Source organism: Pteronotus mesoamericanus, unplaced genomic scaffold (genome assembly GCF_021234165.1).
Source record: "Pteronotus mesoamericanus isolate MK-2021 breed Mesoamerican mustached bat unplaced genomic scaffold, CSHL_Meso_final scaffold_651, whole genome shotgun sequence".
Classification (NCBI taxonomy): Eukaryota; Metazoa; Chordata; class Mammalia; order Chiroptera; family Mormoopidae; genus Pteronotus; species Pteronotus mesoamericanus.
The window spans coordinates 20,567,267-20,588,916 of NW_026555325.1; the positions used below are offsets into that span (position 1 = coordinate 20,567,267).

The 21,650-nt window shown below is 39.4% G+C and overlaps 1 protein-coding gene across 2 annotated transcripts in view; it reads right to left on the bottom strand.

Moving 5' to 3' along the window:
- The window catches only part of ACVR1 (activin A receptor type 1), a 141,034-nt gene that overhangs the window by 76,321 nt on the left and 43,063 nt on the right, over positions 1-21,650 (bottom strand). Inside the window, exon 2 of one of the 2 annotated variants that reach the window (XM_054562475.1) lies at positions 10,352-10,535. The gene's annotated coding sequence lies outside the window, so the exon portion shown is untranslated. Of the gene's footprint in view, positions 1-10,234; positions 10,536-21,650 lie in introns of both variants that reach the window. The other variant, XM_054562476.1, reaches the window with a different exon arrangement.

The window sequence follows — 21,650 nt, forward strand, 5'->3', positions numbered from 1 at the left end:
ATGAAAACACATTCATTTTAACTTCTTAGTCTATGCTACACTTTGGTTTGGGTAGGAAGAAGGTGGTGAGATTTTAGAAATTTTGCACAGCCTAGCAAGAAAATGACTTGGGGAGGGGTTGCTCCATGTCCTCAATTTAATATAGTAGCAAGCAGGTATTTGAGGTAAATTAAAAGATATTATTTGTAACCTGGATTTCGATTTTCAAAGGTGTCATCCAAGAGAAGCAGCCAAACAAAAAGGCGGCTGGCAGACTCCGGTATACCAGACAACTCCCGGGTGGACAATATCCCATTTGGAAAAGACTGCTTGGATCTCTCTAGTTGCAGACACCAGCTGATCTGCCCAGAGCCATCCCCAGTGACCTCTGAGACAGCCTCCCCAGCTTGAAAATATACCGCCTATGAGTCAGAAATTGACACATTACCTCCCCCTACCCTAGCCTCCTCACAGTTATTGACGTTATTTGGAAAGCCATGATTCCATGCCTATTAATAACCTTCAGAAAGAACTCCCAGGAAGTGTCAAGAGAAAAATAGGTCTGGCTGATGGAAGCCAAAGACTCAATTAGAGATTACAATTAGCAATTAATATATCTGAGGGAAAAGAAAATTGTACCATCTCCTGTATCACATGTTATCTGTTCAGGAGGCTTAAAACAAAATACATAACCAATGAAATCAAAGAATGCTGAGTCAAGAACTCTAGCTGTTGCAAAAAGGAACTCTTTCAAAGATCCTTTATCTATTTAAATAGAGCAGCACCAGCTACTAACTTTCTCTGCACAGCAATGATTCTAGGGAATTTTTGCCTACCGAGTCACCATTAAACCTTTATAGTTATTTACACCTTTATAAAGTTTCTCCAGGTGACATCTTAAATAGTGACTGAATCAATCTACTCTAACATAATGGAATAACTAATTAACATTAATCTTTACAAATACTTTTCATAGCAGTCTTTCTCCCCTCCCCTCCCCCAACTAGAACGTGATTAATGGAATTCTCTCACAACTGAGCTTGAAATATGCATTTGCCAGTGGAGCAGCTAAAGCAGAATCAGATAATTGTGGTATGACTCAACAAACGCACAGCTGTTCATTTAAATATATCCATCAAAAGTATAAATATGATCATGAGAAAGAAAATGAGCCACATACACAGGGTCAGTGCACAGTTGAATGGGTTGGCATCAAAGTAACCAAAACAGAAAACAAGGAAGAGATGAGGCAGGGGGTAGTTCTGCATGGTGGGTAGAAAGAGACCAGGAAACCGACATGACCCAAAAACCACGCATCCCACCCCACCCCACCCTAAACACTGGCTGACCTACATAACAGTGGCAAGGTAAAAGTAAAAATAAATGAGCTCTACTGGAGAGAAAGAAACAAAATTTAGGAAATAGATGATGCTTCCAAGAGGTAGATATCCTAGAAGGTAGAACTGATGATTCGGATCTGCTTGTAAACATAAAACTAAACAAAGACCCTGAGGCAGAGGAGTATGAAAGGAAGAGAACTCTCACTTCAGTCCTCTCTCCACAATCTTCAAACATGGTGATTATGAAATCATGAAACTACGAAAATCCCTCCAATAGTCCCAAAGCTGATAATGGAAACACCACCCTGTACCAGGCAACCCCCTTTAGAGGTTCTACACACGTGAGAGCCACAGTTTGACACGAAGAAAAGGAAACCAAAGAAAATGGAGAATGTCAAGAGGAGCAGGGGGAGCGCTGATTAACAAAAGTGCCTACGTCGGCACTCCAGACCCCACCCTGCCTGCTTCTGCAGGAGGGCCACAGGCCCAGGCAGCTCATGAGAAGCAAAAGCACAGAAAAGAATTCACAATAACAACAAATAAAAAGAATCGATAATCGAGTTCTTCCCCAAAAATAATCTCTTGGGATAGGGGGGTGGGGGAAGGCTTAAGCTCACACTTAGCCTGACTACTCAGTCATCCTGCACGGACACCATTCACATTCTCCACATTTACCGGCAAACCTGTCTTATATTATTATAAGCAACAACTATTTCAACAATCACCGCCTCCCTCAGTCCCAAGTCCTCCCATATCCCTTATCATCCTTTCACAGAACACTTTCTAGAAAGAGCGATCTATACAGCTCCCTCCATATCCTCCCTCTCATCCATCCTGTTCATCACTGAAACACCTCTTGCCAAGGTCCTCATTCACTGTAGACCTAACGGTATCCTTCAGGTTGACAGGGAAGCTTCCTCAAAATTGATTCCCAAGCCTCACACGTAGAGATTTTGATTCAAAATCTTGACCGGGGATGAGGCCTGGGAACCCTGCAGTATTACAGCCCCTCAGTAATTCCAGTGATGCTGAGACTAAGGAGGGTGGTCTCACTCATCCATTCTGCAAGATGGCAGTGCTGATGACCCCCTCCCCCAGAGTTCTTCCTGGTTGGGGTTCAGAGTCTCCACTCTCTCTGGTATCTACATTTAGTGTTCAGATCTTCTCAGGGTCCTTGGATGGCAGTTTCCTCTTCTGCCACCCTCATCCCTTAAAACTGCTTCTCACTCAAGATGGTACCCCGTTTCTTAGCTTCAGGGCCACCAAGCTGAGACCAAACAAACAACTGCGTCAAGAATGGAATCGTCCATTCATTCATTATCACTCCCCACGCCATCATCTCTTCCTTCTTTATTATCTTCTTCCCCGACCATGCGTCCTTGCCTTCACTGTTTATAAAATTGATTTGTTTTAAAATGTTACTCCAGGTATTTCAAGTTACACAAAAACAGAAAGGAAGGATAATGAACCCTATTTCTGACATCCCAGTTTCAAAAATGAACAACATCCTACCACCCAGTTTCAGGAATGAGCCACCTTATTGCCTCTGCTCTGTCCACTTTCTCCTGCAGTATTTTAATAAGAATTCCCGGTGTCACACCATTTCACCCACAAAGTCACTAACAAGTATTTTTCCTAAACATAGATATAAAACCAACATCTCACCTAACAAAATTAAAAGTATTCCTCCTCCAAATATCTTCTAAAAGCTAGACAGTGTTTAAATCTGCCCAATTTTCAACATCCCCTCCCACCCAAAATTGCGGGGGAATAGAATAGCATATCAAAAAGAAATTGTTTTTATCGCTTTTCAGTTATCATAACCAGCGGTGCGGTGTTAGAACTGTGGCAGTATTGAGAATGCTGTGCATTTCATACGGAAGGCAGCAAGTGAGTAACTAAGACACATTTGAATTCTCTCATCCCCTGCTGTTCCAGAGTGGCAGGATTCTCTGTGTGGTGTTACGGAGATGCAAAGGTAATACAAAAAGGTTAAGTAAAAACCATATAAACTGAATTGGAATTGGAAATGTCAGTACAAACTCATGAAGTATTTTATGTATATTTAACCTCTGTCATTAAAAAGGCCTAGAAACAATGACCTATCCAGAGCAGTGAACATTTCTGCTGCCCAGACTGTAGTGTTAAAAATATCATTTCCTACTAAAAGAAAATGTTGAATTAAACTATAAGGTTGTAATCACCAAATCCAGCCAGTGGGAAATTAGAGGTCAAATGACTGGGTTTTTCAACAAATTAGCTGTAAGGAAAGGAAGGGGTTGGAAGGCGAACCTGAAGTTTAAGAGGCTTAAAGACATAAAAAGATGTGCAAGACTAAACTACATAGCGAGATACGTGCATGCGGGTTGTAAAACCATCAAGAAAGGCAACAAAGCAATTACTATGGAAATCAGGAAAGTAGTTACTTGCACAGGGGGAAAGACACTATGAGGGGCATGGGACAGGCCAACAGGCTAGGGCGGCTGCTAACATTCTGTCTCTTGACCTGCATGGTGGTCACAAAAAATATTCACTTTATAATAATTGAACTAAGCTAGGTATGCTTTGTGTGGATGTTTGTATTTGTACTTTATTTTCACCATAAAAATGTAAAAGGAGAAGAAACTGACATGTGTATCATTTAAAAAAAGGTGCGTGTGTGCACACGCACGTGCACACAGACAAAATAAGGAAGTAACAGCATCACATACCATAAATATATGCAAAAATTTGCCAGGTTTGTGTTACAAATAAGTTTATATAATAAACTTCTTAAACATCAAATTTTTTAAAATCTTCAACAGCTAAGTTTTCCTTTCAGGTTCCAAGTTTATTAAATTTTCATAAAGAAATAGACATCAGTCATAATCAGAAGTTAGGTATTAAAATAAACACACACCATCATATGATACGATGGTCCTCCCTCTCTCCTACTTCAATTAGATAAGTTTCATGCACCAAGGATATAGAAAGATCGTAGAGTCCATATCAATGTTTCCAAAACACTATGTACCATTATCAGCAAATAAGAAAAATTAACATCATAAAGACATGAACCCTTTCTCACAAGGTATGTCCACACACTCCAATTCCAATAATAATATTAACAGGTTTTAGGGAGGAGGGAGTGGTGACTAGTTATAATTATTTTAAAGTTCATATAACTTTTAAAACCACATACAAAAATAAACATAAAAATTCTATAAAATGAACCTGCCTTGATCAAAAAGAAAAAAATTGTATTAAACTCCAAGAGTTAAAAAACAGTGTAGTCCTGGCACACACTCAGGCAGCGAGATCAATGAAAGCAAATGGATAGCCCCAAAACAGACCAAAATGTATATGGAAATTTATAAAACAAAAGAAATCAAGGAAGAAAAGTTGGAACTATTCAGTAAAATTGGAATGACTAGTCAATGCCAGACTGCTGATTTTCTACTAAAATTCCCCCTTCGCTTTTTCTCAGGCCCATGCTGACCAGCAGAGCCTGCATCCCCCCGCCTCCCTGGCAGCCAGAAGTGCCCACATGACTTAAGTTCTCACCAGTAGGAGCAGAAGTGGTGTGTGCACCTTCTGATCACTTAACTGGTGCTTCCCCTCTGTCCTTCTCACATAGGAAACCCAGATATAGTAGCAAGCCAACTATGACCATGCTGATAACTACAGTGACAATTACAAGGACGTGTGAATATGGGCTGTTCTGCGGACCTGCTTTGCTCCCACCGGGACTGTTAAGTGAGGAAAAACTCAACATATATGTTCTTTGAACAATAGCATATTTTGGCCTCTTGGTTACAGCAGCTCAGCCTTCCTCCAATCAATAGAGCACCCAGAGAAAATTTAAGTTGGATTCAAACCTAACATTCCAGCTGGAGCAAAGATGTAAAACTAAAAACAATAAGAACAAACAAACAAATAAAAACACCTCACATGACACTACAAGGAAACATGAGATAGGCTTTGAACTCTAGGAATGGAAAAGGTCTTTTAACTGTGATATAAAATCCTGAAGCCACAAAATGCTTGATTATATATTTATCTCTATAAATCTGTTTGAACATCTTTTATTGACTATCTCTTCTAAAAAACATAAGCTGCATGGGGCCCGAATTGGGATCTGTTTTCTGTACTACAGTATAGCCCGCTGCCTAAAGCATGTGCCGTAAGAGGCATTCAATTAATATCTGTTGAATGACTAAACTGGTAAATTTAAGGATACAAAACTGAATAATCTGCTCAGCAAAATAATTTTTATACATATGACCAAACGGAAACATCACATGTGATGGGGGAGGGGGTGGCACTCATTTTGTTAATGTATAGGAGCTCCCATGAACTAATAATAAAAAGATCAAGAACCCAATAGGAAAATAGACAAAAGACACAAACATAGAGAGAATGGAACAGAAGATACCAGTCACCTCTAAACTTATGAAAAAATATTCTGTCAACCACAATAAGAAAAATGCAAACTGAAGCTACCGTAACCTGTCATTTTTCACCTATCCATTTGGCAACAAAAAGAAACCGATCAGCTTGATAGCATCCTGTGATGGGCACGGGCGCAAGGCAGCACCGTTCTTATCCACTGCCGGTGAAATCTAGAATTTGCAAGCTCTATGATTAGAGCAACTCGGCAATACACTTCTACCGAAGTTAAAATGTGTATACCCTTTGACCCAGCAATTCCGCAACTAGAAATGGATCTCACACACATGCTCATGAACATGTTTGAAATGATGTATGTACAAGCTTATTCCCAACAGTCTTGTTAATGTGAATAAAACTGAAAATGATCTATATGGGCCTCATTATAGTAGGAGCTAAATAAATCAGTGTATCTCTACAGTGGAATACTAGGCACTCATTTTAAAAGAATGCAGTATTAATTAGGAAGAAAGTTCCAAGAAATAGTAGTTTAATGAAAAAAGGTACAAAACAGTGTATATCATTACTATTTGTGTTAAGAAAAAAAGAAAGAAAGAAATTGCAATAATCTACAGGTTACATGCTGGTACATTTTGAATACCCTGAAATCTCTGAAAGAATACACAAGAAATTGGTGACAGTGGTTGCCTCTAGGAAGGGTAACTGGGTACTTGGCAACTTATTTTTTACTTTTTTTCCCTTTCTAATCTTATAAATATTGATTATATGACCTTCCTAAAAATAAATATCTTGTAAAATAACGACACTACAAATAAATATTCATTCCCAATCCCAGATCTGAAAACTTCTCTGGTGATTCAGTCACTACCCTATGAAACTACTGAGCTGAACAATTTTATTTTAATCGTCATCCAAGGATATGTTTACTGATTTTCAGAGAGAGAAAGGAACATCGATGTGCGAGAAACATGGATCAGTTGCCTCCTGAACACTCCTTGACTGGGGATTGAACCCACAACCTAGATATGTTCCCGGACTAGGAATGGAACCCGCAACCTTTTTTGGTGTACAGGAAGACACTCCAATCAACTGAGCCACCCGGACACAACTTGAACTGAACTATTTTAACCCTGTTTAATAATTAAGAATCACAGGGTAAGCAATTAACTAGCACCATCATCTTCTCCTCCCTTAAATAAGTATATATGCAAAATAAAGTCAGTCTCTTAATTCCATCCCTGTTATTCATTACTTCCTCTTAAAACCAATTCAACCTCATGCCACCTTAAATGGGCATAAAAATATCTCAAAATGCTCCAAGGATGGTAGCCAAAACTAACAACCGTACTAATATATTAACGCAGCCCAGTGCCAGAGAAGTTCCTTCCAGGCATCCAGAGATGAAAATTTGACATAAATGACACCTCAGCAACAGCCCAAAGCTGAGCATCATCTGCCTTGGAAAATAAAAACTCACATCCTTAATGATCAAAGTCCAATGTCAACAGTCATGACTTTTGTTTTTTCCCTAATGTGAAAGGTCTCCCTCATGTCCCCGTTTAAATTTTGGGCTAACCCCTCACTTGAAGACTGGCTATTATTATGTAATAGCCATATAAAGAATAGTAAGCAGTCATTATTTGGACTGAGATTCTAATTAAAAGGAAAAATTCTGCTTAAAAGAGAAAATGTCCACAACATATGAAGTAGAAGGAAAAAGCAAGTCATAAAACAAAATGTATAGTCATGTTCCATTAATTTTTTAAGATATATTTTATTGATTATGCTATTACAGTTGTCCCAATTTTTCCCCCTCTCCCTCGCTCTGCCCAGGACACCCCTTCCCTCCAACAATCCCCCACCTTAGTTCATGTCCATGGGTAGCGCACGTAAGTTCTTTGGCTTCTCCATTTCCTGTACTATTCTTAATATCCCCTTGTCTATTTTGTACCTACCAATTATGCTTATTAATCCCTGCACCTTTTCTCCTAGTCCCCCTTTCCCTCTCCCAGCTGATAACCCTCCATGTGATCTCCATGTCTGTAATTCTGTTCCTGTTCTGGTTGTTTACATAGTTTGTTTTTCAGATTGAGTTGTAGATAGTTGTGAGCTTGTTGCCATTTTAACATTCATAGTTTTGATCTTTTTCTTAAATAAGTCTCTTTAACATTTCATGTAATAATTGGCTTGATGATGATGAACTCCTTTAGCTTTTTTTGACTGGGAAGCACTTTATCTGCCCTTCCATTCTAAATGGTAGCTTTGCTGGATACAGTAATCTACGTTGTAGGTCCTTGTTTCTCATCATTTTGAATACTTCTTGCCAGTTCCTTCTAGTCTGCGGTTTGTTTTGAGAAATCAGCGGACAGTATTATGGGAACTCATTTGTAGATAACTCTGCTTTTAAGATTTTCTCTTTATCTTTAACCTTTGGCATTTTAATTATAATTATGGTGTGTCTTGGTGTGGTCCTCTTTGGGTCTAACTTGTTTGGGACTCTCTATGCTTACTGAACCTGTATGTTTCTTTCTTTCACCAAATTAGGAAGTTTTCTTTCATTATTTTTCAAGTAAGTTTTCAGTTTCTTGCTCTTCCTCTTCTCTTTCTGGCACACCAATGATTCAGATGCTGGTAGGTTTGGAGATGTCCCAGAGGCTCCTTATACTATGCTTGTTTTTCTTCTTCTTTTTTAATTCATTTTTCTCCTTGCTGTTCTGGTTGAATGCTTATTCCTTCCTTACATTCCAAATCATTGAGTTGAATCCTGGCTTCATATCCTCCACTGTTGGTTCCCTGTAGATTTGTCTTTATTTCACTTAATGTAACCTTCATTTCTTCCTGGGTCTTTTTTATGCTGTTGCCATATTCAGTGAGTTCTCTAAGCACCCTAATAACCAGTGTTTTGAATTTTCCATCTTATAGGTTGTTTGTCTCTGTTTCATTTAGCTCTTTTTCCTGGGGTTTGTTCTATTCTTTCATTTGGGCCATATTTCTTTGTCTCCTCAATTTTGCAGCCTCCCTCTGTTTGTTTCTGTGTATTAGGTGGAGCTGCTTTGACTCCCTGTCTTAGTAGTATAGCCTATTGTAGAAAAGGCACCTGTACATTATGTGGGGACAGAGCCTTAGGTAATTGCCAGGGCAAGGTACTCCACTTCACCACTCTGTGGTTCCGTGTTGGGGGAGGGCTCAGAGAGGGGACAATGCCATCGCCTGGTTTCTGGAAGTCTGCCCAGCATTTGCCCTGTTTCCAGTCACTTCACTCACTCCCCATATGCAAGTGGTGCCCTTCCAGCTGTTGCTCTGGTATTGAATCCCAGATGCAGGTCTGCATAAGTTCTAAGTCTGTGTGGGCCCTTTAAGCGGAGTATCCTGAAAATCCATCCACTCCATCCCCGATTGGTTTTTACAGCCAAAAGTTACAGGGATTTATCTTCCTGGCGCTGGAATCCTGGGCTGTGTGATCTGGCCTGCAGCTGGGATCCCTCGCTCCCGAGGTACCCCTCCCAGTATTTATCCACAGCATGTGAATGGGGGACTGCCTCTCCACACTACAGCATGTTTCTGTGCCTCTCCACACCTCCTGTCTAGATGAATGTGGCTTCTTTAAATCCTTGGTTGCTGGACTTCCATATATCTCAATTTTCTGATGACTCTGGGTGTTATTTGTTTTGAGATCTAGTTGTAATTTTTTCTGTAGTTGTGTGAGGTGGCAAAGCATATTCACCTATGCCATCCATCTTGACCACAAGTCTCCATCAATTTTTAAACATAATTAACATGCATAATTTGTTTGTATAGGAAAAGATTTGTATGTGAAAACATGTGTTTGAAATTATTAGCTACAGATAAGAGAAGGGAAAAAATTATATACATACACACAGATTTCAAAGTGTATACACACACACACACACACACACACAGATTTCAAAGTTCTCCATAGGAAGTGTAATTTGAAAATGTAGTTCAGGAAAAGGTAAAAGCATAGACAGTGAAAAATTAGTGGTTTCCAGGGCTTGAGGTGGGAAATGACAAACAGGTAGAGCACACAGAATGTATAACACCAACAGTAGACCCTAATGTAAACCATGGAGGATGATGTGTCAATGCAGGTTCATCTGTTATAATAAATGCACTGTAAAAACCTGGGGGGATGGGGCGGCAGAATAAATAAGGTTCTGGTGGGAACCCTTAACAGTGGGAGAGGTTGTGCATATATGGGGACAGGGTATAGGAGAACTCTCTGCACTTTTTGGTCAATTTTGCTGTGAATCCAAAACATAAAATCTATTTGGAAGTGGGGGGAGAAAAGGTAGTGGCCCTGTAGGGTGAAAAGGATGGCAGAAGCATTTTATATGTAGGGAAATGTTGGTAGTATTTGAACAACTTGGCCAAAGTTATAGAATAACTGTGCCACTCCATCGAAAAAGCCTACCTTCAAGGAAATGCACGAACTAAGGCCGAGTCCTAACTTTCTGATACTGGATTCATATAAACCAACAAAATGGCCACTGTGACTAAGAAATTACCGTGTAGATTTGATCTCTGCCAAAGAACATTAAAAGAGAAGATTTGTTGAAATGGCTTTACTGCTGGTTCCAGCAATGCTGCTCTGAGAGCTCCTGCGTAAAAGCTGACTCAGCTACCTTAGAGCTGGCTCCGGGTCATGTCTTCCTGAAGTCCTTCAAGCAGAGTGCTCTTATTCAGAGCTTCGCTCATTAGTTCACCAGAGATGTTGGGGGGAGAGGTGCTCCTGGAATCTCCTGGAATAATGAGAAGTTCTCTAGTAGCTCCTGCTCTGGCAATGCGATGCTCACAAGTGGCTCAGGGCTGCAGGGGGGAAGAAGAAAGAAAAAACATCTAAGCAAAAGAAAATTCTGCAGTTGTGAATGTACTGGCTAAAGGAAATCCATACTTGACAAGTCTTTCAGTTGGGATCACAAAACTAAAGCCAATTTACAAATAAAGCAATTATGGAAAGAGTTAAAAAATACTGACATGTAGTGTGTTGAGGTCATAGATCCATACTGGTCTTTAAATTATTTTTCCAAATGACACAAAACCTAGTAGACCTGCAGTTGGTAAATTTCAAGATCAAGTTCCTTTAAATCCCATATACCATTTACTCTAGTCCACTACAAAAACAAACAAAAAAAAAACAATGGCTTTGCATATGTTAATTGTTATATGTAGTTGGTTTGAAAGTGTAAAGCTCAAGCAGTGTCCAGTATGGAGTGTAAGTCTCTTCTAGACCCCTGGCCACTCTACAGGCACTCCGTTTACCAGAGTAGATCGTTTCTTGTGTACCCACCCACAAATAATCTGGTTTTGGTCCATATTCAAGCACCACTCTCAGCTGCAGATAGATCTAGTTCAAAGGCTCATAAAACAATGATGGAAAAGGAGCACACAGCGGAAGGGAATGGAACTCTAGATAACTAACAAAAAAACAAAACGCCATCCAAGCTCCTTTTTCCTTTAGGAAAACTTTTAAAATGTCAACATCTGCCAAAGGAAGAGGAAATTTTTGTTAGAACCAAACTTTCCCATTCAAACAGTTAAGTGATACAAAACATTGAAAAACTCCTTTTGGGAAACAGCACCTTTTTTTTTAACGCCAAGGAAAATTTTGCCAAGGAAACTTTCACGTAGTATATCTAAGCAGAAAACAAACCCAAAATACAGCATTCCTCAATAATTATTTGGAAGGAAAATCACATCAGCCTTGAAATTCAAGGAAATGCTTTGCAAATGAGGCCAAACCTGTCCTCGCTTTGGTTTAAATTGGGGCTCACATCAATTTGATTGTAAAATAATAAGACACTAAAAAGACACACTAAAATTAAGGCACACATAAATATTACCATCACTCCCTGCCCCGTAGGAAGGTCAAGCAGAAATGTGACATGTTCGGCAATCATTTAGTGAAGTTAAGAGTAAAAATGCATTTCTAGAACGGACATCCTTAAAAACAAATTCATCAACTAAGCATTCACAAACCTTGAGTTTCAGAACAAACTGTTGAAATCCTGGTATTTTCCAAGACGCTGGGGCCAGGGAAATTTGGCAGATTCAAACTGAAGTTGCTTTCCCCTCTGCCAAAGACTGGCTACATTTTAGGAGGGGGCCAGTACTAGGCTGCCCTGACTAGAGCCAACCATGGCCTTAATTTATAAGTATGTACTGTTTAGGGGCAGCTTTAGATAAGCAAGAAAATAAGAAAATACTGCTGCGTATTTTTCTGATTCTCTTTTTTAAAAAAACACGAAAATTCCCTTGGCTGGGGGACAAAGTGTACTGAGTACCAGCCTGCAAACCGAAAGGTCGCTGGTTCGATTCCCAGCAGGGCACATACCTGGGTTGCAGGACAGGGCCCCGGTTGGGGGCGTGGGAAAGGCAACCGATCAACGTTTCTCTCGTACATTGATGTTTCTCTTCCTCTCTTTCTCCCTCCCTTCCCCTCTTTCTAAAATTAAATTAAAAAACAAAAACAAAAAAACAAAAAAAAAACCAGAAGCTGATTTGTTTTTTTAAGCTACAAAAATGTTTCTCCTTCCCTAGTTCATTGCACAGAATTCCTTTTCTGCTCAGGTTCTCCTGCCTCTGTTCAGCCTTCTCTAATGAGTCCTCTATTTTCCATATCATCCCATTCTAATACCTCTGATATTTATATCTTATATGACTCAACCTAGCACTTAATCCTTTGCCTTGAACTGGGTTTATCTCAAAACCAATTTAAACTAGACTAGGATCACATCTTCTTCTGTTACATCCTTTCTTCACAGAATCTAGCACCTAGCATATAGTTGGCATTCAAGAGCTACTGAATAAAAATCATAATTACTGATTTATTTCAACCCATGAATTGAAGTCAAAATGGTGGTGTCCTATAAGCAAGAACTCATTGGTAAAATGAGAGCTCAGGATGAGAGGCAATTCTGGACAGTTAACTCTCCAAATGTTCTAGTCAGAACCAAGCTCCCCACAAATACCCTTGATGTCAATAAGGTAGTGTGGAGCAGTTATGTTTGAAGCCCCACATGTGATTTTAAAAATAATTTAAAAAGGAAACATGCACCAATCAAAACCAGCGCTGTAAAATAAATATCTACATAGCAAACTCCAGCAACCTGTCACAAAACTCATTGAGCTGTTTTTTTTTCCAAAACCTTAACCAATTCATTTGTTTGGCTATGGAGGTTTAATTATTGGCAGCAAATCATGCCTCATGCCATGTGAAAATCTGGCCCATAAATGTCAGGGTCACATTCCTGTGAAGTGGTGGAAGGAGGGTGTGAGGAAGAGGAAAAAGAGAAATCCAGAAAAATCCATCTCCAATTGCGGGTTTAACACAGTACTACCTTTTTCTTTAATCCAATTTAAAAGACCATGCATAATGTCTTCAAAGTCACTGTAATATGATGCAACCTAACTAATAGGCAAGCATAAAAGGTACTTAAAATCAAACAAGTTCTTGGCAGTCAACATAGCAGCTAAGCAACAGGAAAAAAAATTCAGAGCAAGTTTTTTTCAACTTGTTAGCTATAACTGTATTCTTGGTTTCTAAAAATTGTGGCTTCCAAATATTGCAAATCCTTGGCCATTCAAGACATCATCCCTTGTACAGTGATGGATGTTACACAGACTTATTGTGGTGATCATTTTACTATACAAATATCAAATCATTATGTTGTGTACATGAAACTAATGTTATGTGTCAATTATATCACAATTTAAAAAAAAAAAAAGCCTTCCCTGTCTATCCACCCAAACCCATAACCCCATTAAGTGCTGGTGTATCTTGCTGTAGAATTACTGTTAACTCAGACTACTATAAGTAACAGCACTTGCTAATAAGCACATGGACCTAGGGAACAGTCAAACTCTGTTTTCCAACCTCCTAATGTGAACTTACGCAAATCATTTCACCTCTATTTCAGATTCCTTTCCCATGAAATACAACAAATACCTCCCTCCTTTGAATGTTACTAATAACACCAGCTATCATTTAGTGAGCCCTTGGTTCCAGACTTGTGCTTAACCTCATACTTGTTTCATGTGACAATCCTAACAATGCAAACATTGAGAGGAAGGTATTATCATTTCCATTTGAAAGATAAGAAAACAATGTTAGAAAGGTTAAAACTGCCCAAGATCACAGTTTTAAAATAAGTGACAAAACCAAGAATCAATTCAAGTTTTGCTGACTCTCAAATCTGTGTTAATTACCAGTAAGTTAATTTCCATCTTGACTGTTTTTGCAAGAATTGAACTGAGTGCTCATAGCAGATATTCTTAGTTCCCGCCCCTGTTTTCTGCCCCTCAGAGAATAACAGAAGTGCTGAAACAGCGTGGCAGAAAAGCATAAAGCACACCAATCTCAAACAATAACATAAATCACCTGCATGATTCTACAAATGTCCTCTTGTTCCAGCTCTAAAATAATATTGCCAGAACAAAGCATGTAAGATGCTGAGTATCCCTGAAGAATAATCTACTCCCAAGCACTGCAATACAGGGTAAGAGAGGTTTGATCTGTAAGTAATTCCAGAGAAAACACTGAGGATATCCACTGATTTCCAAGATTCCCAATATCCCAGTGGGAAAGAAAGTAGGTCATATGCCCCAGACAACTGATAAACTCAGGGGACACCAGGCAGCACAAAGAACAGGGAGGACCACATAAAGCTGAGAAAAAAATAACTGCTGATTGAATCAGGAAGTACAAGGGAGCACGGAGATACAGCAGATCCTCTTCTCTGGGTGTTTCCAAATCATAAATATAAATATAAATATAAATATAACAGTCATTAATCTTTAGGACATGAGAATGAGAAATGAGAATTCCCAGGAACTTCTCTAGGATTCCTCAAATTATAAATTATTCTTAAAATACTTCCAAACATTTTTTATTCATTATTACGGATATCTAAAAATAATGGTTAAATAAGGAAAACTTAATAGAATTTACAAAGAATTATAGCCTGTAATAAATATTCAAAAGCTGGGAAATGCCATGAACATTATTGGGTAGTAGCCCAACAGCAGGCCAAACCCAGCCCACAGTCAGTTTGGTAAATAAAAGTTTTATTGGAACACAGCCCCACTTGTTCATTTTACATATAGTCTATAGCTGCTTTCACACTAAAACAGCAGAGCCAGTAGTTGTCACAGAGTCCATATGGCTTGCAAAGCCTAAAATATTTACTATCTGTCCCTTTAGAGAAACAGCGTGTTGACCCCTGCAATAACCTGCATTTGGATCTACAAGCAAGGTTAAGAGCATGACACGGAATCACATGTTGAAATTGTTGTTTTAAAGACTTATTTTGTTTCAGAAACATATTTCTTAGAATACTACTCACAAGGATTTGCATACTCTAGGGTACGCATAAAAACTTCTATTTATTTTATTTGCAAGGATGACTCACCAGTAGCAGCAGACAGGGCCACAAACACACATTTACAACATAGCAACACCTACCAGTAATCGTGACCAATTCTCTCCGTGTTCCTACGCTGTGCTGGCTCTGGGAAATGTCAATCTTACCCTCCGACTCTGCAGGATAGCTTTCAACTTGACAAGAGTGGATTCCCTAGATCTATTAATATCACTATGCACAATACTTTTTCCCATTTACCTTATCTCTTTCCTGATTTTTTTCAGGATTTGGATATTCTCCAAGAAATCCTGGGAAGGAGTTCTACCATGGAAACACTCTCTTTTTCCGGTACATATTTAAATACTGAGTAGGGATCACACTCACTAAACTTTCAAAGAACGGAGGGGAAAGACTTGTGGAGAGGCAGACAGGAGGAAGAAGAAAGTCTCCAGGATATTTTAAGGAAACGATTAAGGTCTCTCTCAAAACCTGGAGAGGAGAACAGCCCAAGTGGAGAGAGGATGACAATGAGATTTCCTAATGCTGTGGCCCCAGGGAGAGATTTAAGACCCAAGCATCAGAGCACCCTTCTCCTCCCGAATTTAAATTATAATTTGGCTGAAATAAAAAGCATACACTGTGGATTAGGATAGAAGTGAATGTAATGAAGCACCGCACTGTATTTCTGAAGATAACCTGCTTGTACTGTATAATTTCAAACATCCTCAACTGAAATGGTTAGGTGACTCACCAAAATCCATTTCTCTGTTCAAACCAAGGACTTACTTAATTGTGCCAGAAGGACAAAGCACCAGGATCCAGGATAAAACTCAAAGTAACAAAGGCAGTGAGATACTGTAGCACCAGGAAGGTTCCAGGCTTGAACCAAAAAGTCCTGGATTGAATCCCCGTCCTGCCAATCACTACACATGTAATCTTGGGCCACTCACTGAGCCACAGTCTCCCACCGGCCGGGTGGGCAACATGATTTCCTTGCGGAACTGCCACATGTGACATACATTGTATACAGTGGGTGCTAATAAGTGGGGGCTGTTACTATAAACTCCATAGTTAAGGATGATGAAGACAAAGAATCACAATGGTGGAATTATTAGGTTGAATCATGTAGAAAGCCCACAATTTGACCTTCTTGACTCATAAAAACAGTAGTTTTTAAGTAAATATTATAAAGGTCTATGTAGGGAAACCTGAAAGGAGAGAACATGAAAGACTAATACCCCATGCTCATTGCCCCACTGGCGGCAGCTTAGAAGAAATCCAGGCACCAGATGGGAAGGCTACAGGCTAACCCTTGTGTCATCTCCCACTAGACAGGAGGTGTGACTTCAGGGAAAAGATTCAACAAATGACAGTGAGTTGACAAAGAAACACACACCTCACTCCTAAGTATCACACATAACTCACTCATTCTCTCTCCCTTCTCCATTCCTACCCTTTCCTTTTTTGCCCTTACTTCTTTCCCTGCCCAATGGTATCTTTTGTTAAGCAGGGCGGGGAGGAAATCGCCTTTCTGGTCAGCTGATGTTCCCAATTGCATAGCAGACTTTGTGAAGCAGTTGGTAGCTCAATAAAGAAATTCAATGGATCTTTCACATCCTCTCCCCCCCAATTTTTCTGTCTTCCCTCACACCATAGGTGTTAATTTTTCAATTCTGTGAGTCCGCATCCAGTTCATGGGTCTGTGGCTGTTCTAAGGAGTCATGTCTACTCCTGGATGAGTTCTGAGTTTCAAGACACCCCGCTAGCCTAAACCCAAGTGGCTCTATTCCAGCTGTATCTAAATCTCAAAAAGATTCTGACTGAGGAATTAGTGTACCTTGCATAGAGAGGGATGGCAAATAGGCAGGAGAAAGAAAAAAGCAACGTTATTTCTTCCATCCTCCCAACCCACTACTCTGAAGAGAGAACCAGACCTCACTGGTAATTAGCTGGCCTTTCTCAGTCGGTTGGGTCCGGCTTTCATGTGTGTAAATCCCACTCCCGCAGCACTCCCCATTACTGTGAGACGTTGTGTTTTATCTTGTCTCTCAGTAATGTGGTAATCCTTGATGATTACCCTCACACATAAAGCCATGAAGGCTTTCATCATCCATCTAATGATCTCAAAGCACTTTTGTAAGAGTTCACAGGGATGCCACCCACCGGAGCCAGAACCAGATGTTCTGGTTTTTTAAAAGGATGTTAGTAGTTTGTTACTCTTAACCTTTACTCTGGGGTTCCTGTGTCTAGTATCCTCCCAAGACAGATATTAACAAAGCTTCAATGGGGAGCTTCCTGAAAGTAGGCAGCTCAGTGTATCCCCAAAGCCCGGCTCTAGCCATCACACCAGACTTACTCAGATATTTGTGGAGCAAATGAAGCTTAAAATTACAGAAAAACCAAAAGCATTAACAATTTCAAGCTCTTAAACTTGGTAAAGAAAACTTCTATATCAGTAAATGTCTAAATTTCTACCTGAGACTTACTTTCAAAACAGTGCAAAATGTACCAAATACTCTTATTTAAGTGAAACAGGTTAACACAAGACACATAAGAAACATACCAAGAATTATAGAAAAAGTACAATTTCATAAAGGCGGTCTTTACCTTAAAATGGCAATATGTCTTCTTAGTACATTTATTAATTAAACAACTACTCCAAATCTAGGTTAAGTTTTTCAAAGCTGTATCTACAGAAGCCACTACAAAAGAGGGGTTACCAAAATAAATGAACAGAGAACTAAGCTTTTAAAAACCAGTCCTCCAATGCCCTCTTGCAAATATTGATGTCAGTTACCAATCTAAATAAAATTTTCACCAGATCACTCTCCCTAATTAAGGTCCAACGAATATAAACTGAATAAAAGGCAATCAACATTCTTTTTCTAATTGTTTGGTTTAATGTATTATCTGTGGAAAGCATGAAGACATTCCCAGGCTAGAAAGGATACGGCTTGTCCCCCCATGCAGACAGAACTAGGTAGCAAATAAAAGACCCAGTAAAGTAAAAAAAAAAAGTAAACAATATATTACATGGTTTTCTTTTCTTGTTGTTATTGTGTGTCTGTGTTTATACTACATTCATAATTATATCAGACAAGTGATGCATTTTATAAAAAGTGGTTACCAGTCCTGTAATGAGTCATCTGAAAAATTAACCTGCAAGCTTCTTGAAGGGGAAAATAGCCTCTTATTTATCTTTTTAGTTTTGTAATAACATCCCTTTCATAGTATATAGTCAACAAATATTTGCTGACAGATGAACAGTGATACTGATTTAAAATAAGATTAAAGTCAAGAATCCAGGTGACTCTGCATCTACCACTGCGTGAGCAACCTTGAGCATTAGAGTTCTTCAAACTGCTCTAACATCTCGTTGGGCTTCTTGCAGGGATTCATCGAGGTACAGTGGAGAAAACACTGAACTAATGTGTTAGACACACCCCTTTCTATAGCTCTGTGACTGGGAAATCACTTGCCCTGTCTGGCTTCCATTTTTCCTAACTATAACTTGAGAATGGTGGCCCAGGTTGCTAAGCTTCCCTACAGCTCAAAGAATCTCTGTTTAGACATTTCTTTCATAACTGTTAGCAGGATTCCTCAAAAATTTTGCTAACAGGAAAGGCTACTTCTTCACTGAAAGCGTTTTTCCAATCTAGTCCTCTACTGAGACAGCATCCAGACCTTTCATTAAGAAAAAAAAGTAAAAATAACATTTCTCATTTTATTTAACAATTTAGTTAACTCACAGAAGTTTGCTTTTAATTTTATTTGCATACCAATTATTTGTTTGCCAACTGAAAGACAATTCAGTAAGAAAACATTCAAAAAGTAGAACAACAGTGGGGTCTATCAAAAACAGCATCTCATGGGGCATGGGAACACATCCAGTTCCCGAAAAAAGGAATCTGGGCTAATAAAACTAAAGTGAGCATGACCACCTCACCCAGCACCCCAAACCTGCTAACCTTCCTTTATGTCCCATCTCATGTGATAGAACCACCGATGACCAAGCCAAGAACTGAAACATTCACCTTCCAAACCCCACCCCTGCCTTTGTGCCAGCCCTTACTGTTTCCCACCAGCAGCACTCCAGCTCTCCTCTAAGTACCTGCCAAGAGTGAAGTCAATGTCCACTGAGCTGCCTGTCCTCCGCTTAGCTGTCAATGGCTCTCCTTAGCATGTGCAGATTTCCTGATTTCCATGACCTGGCCCATGACCTCTCCAACCTCATCCAGTCATCACCCCACAGGAACCTTGACCCTACTCTCACCTTACAGCTCCCTGAGGACACCACAATCTTGTTTGCCTCCTGTCTTCGCACTTACTTGCCTGAGATGCCTTTTTCCATCTGGCAAATTGCTACATTTCTGGATCGACTCAAGAATCACCACCTCCTGATGGTAGCCTTCCCCCGAAATCCCCACGTTCACACCGTCTGAGATACATGCACCCTCATCTGTTGTTCCAAAACTGAATTATCACAGCACCTAAAAAGCGCATTTCATTTTTTTTATTTCGCTGCCTGGTGAGTCTGTGGATTCCTTGAAGTAGTATATTTTCATCTCTGAAACATCAGGGATAGTCTTGTAAACATAAGGTCCTTGATAAATGTTGACGGTTGAATGGTGAACCCTGATAACAAATTCAAAGCATAAGAGAAACCCACCACAGGAAACACAAACAATAAAAATTATGCTAATGGAAAAAAAAGGAAGCAGGCCTACCAGAGTCCATTTTTAGTGTTGTGACGGTTTTTAATTCAAAGCAAAAAACAAAACAAAAAAAAAAACAAACCATCTCCCAATCCTAAATTATACAGACTAAGAGAACTAAAGTGTTTCTTACAAAAAGACAATGTATAAACTAAATATATACATTAAACATTGCTTCCTAATGACTTTCATATTAAAACAAGGGAGCATTCCCTACTCTGAAACTATAGTATATAATCTTTTTCTAAATTATATATACAGAAAAGTAACTTGAGAACAACACTCAAATACCACGCTAACACTATATTATTACTGGAAAATAAGATGTTGTCAGTAAAATGTAAGAAGAGCGATGCCTCATCTTTTAAGAAAAATGTTAATTTTTTTCCCAGAAAATTATTCCCGAGATTGTCACTTGGCACCAGGCCCCATTACAATTCCCAAGGCTCAGCTCTAGCTCACTGGCCTCCTTCCAGATGTCGTCAGTCAAGGTGCCAGGGACCAGAGTGGGAAAGAGATAAGTTCTTCTCATGACAATGCTACCTTCTTAATGGTCCTTCCCCACCCCACCAGCCATTTTCCCAACCCCAGCCTTTTTATACCACACAGGAAAAGGAACAAATGTATAAATTTCTATATAATGTAATTCAACTTAATTTAATAAGCATAAAGAAAGTAACAGAAAGGAGGCAGTGGCCCACATTAAATGTTAAGAAGAAGGAAGATCCAAGGAATAAAGGTGCCTGTTATTAGCACTCACTGGCTGGGACCACTAAGTTTACACATGATTGCTTAACGCATGAGTCATTTCAAATCATGACTGTACTGATTCATTTAATGTGTTCAAGCAAACCTGCAATAAAATGACCTAGAAGTCTTAAGATGCAGATGATTCTCCAATCAAAATAATGGGGTGGCAGATACATTTCAGAAGAGCCAGAAATGCAAATGTTTAGAAAATTTTTAAATCCTGTTGTTTTCACAACACAAATGCACAGAAGAAAATGAGATTTGAGTTTATCGAAATTGGACATGTTTTTTAATAGTTGAGAATTTACTGTTCTGGAGGGTTCTATGACAGTTAATCAGCACGGGTACCCACTGTGGGGTTGGTCCAGGAACTCAGTTTCTGTATCATTCAGATCAAAGGATGATTGGGAGCCCACCTTTGACTTCTACTTCAGTGATTTTTAGCTTTACATCAACAGATAGTGATGACAGTATACAACTCTGGGTTTTTACTCAAAACCACTAAATTATACATGATAAAAGGGTGTCTGGATATATAAATTAACTCAGTAAACCTATTATTTTAAAAAATAGTCAGAAAGCTCTTACAGCTTTTTCTGTACAACTTAGACCTTGAGTCCATACTGTGCTGTGCCTGTTAACTACATGGACATACTCTGTCTCCCAATTCATTTCTGTGGAAAGAGCCAAAGGCTTGGAATCCCACAGGTTGAGAACTGAACCTTCATCTGCCACTTCCCAGGTTCTCAGATCTTGAACCCCATTACTGCCTGAACCCCCGGTCCCAGCTATAAAACAGGTAAACACCACCCACCTATCCGAGGGGGAGACTGGGTATCTGCAAATCATCACCACTCTCAGACCGAGGGTGACACGGCAGGGCCTCTTGAACAGGACCCTCTTTGCTCCCTGGACTCTTGTGACTTTTTCTCTCCTCCAATTAGGAAAGTTTTCCATCATTACTTTTTCAAACAGCTTCTCTATCCTTTACTCCTCTTCTTCTGATATCCCTATTATATGGATATTATTCCTTTTCAGATTGTCCTGCATTTCCCTAAATGCCTTTTCATTCCTTTATAGTCTTTTTTCATTTTCTT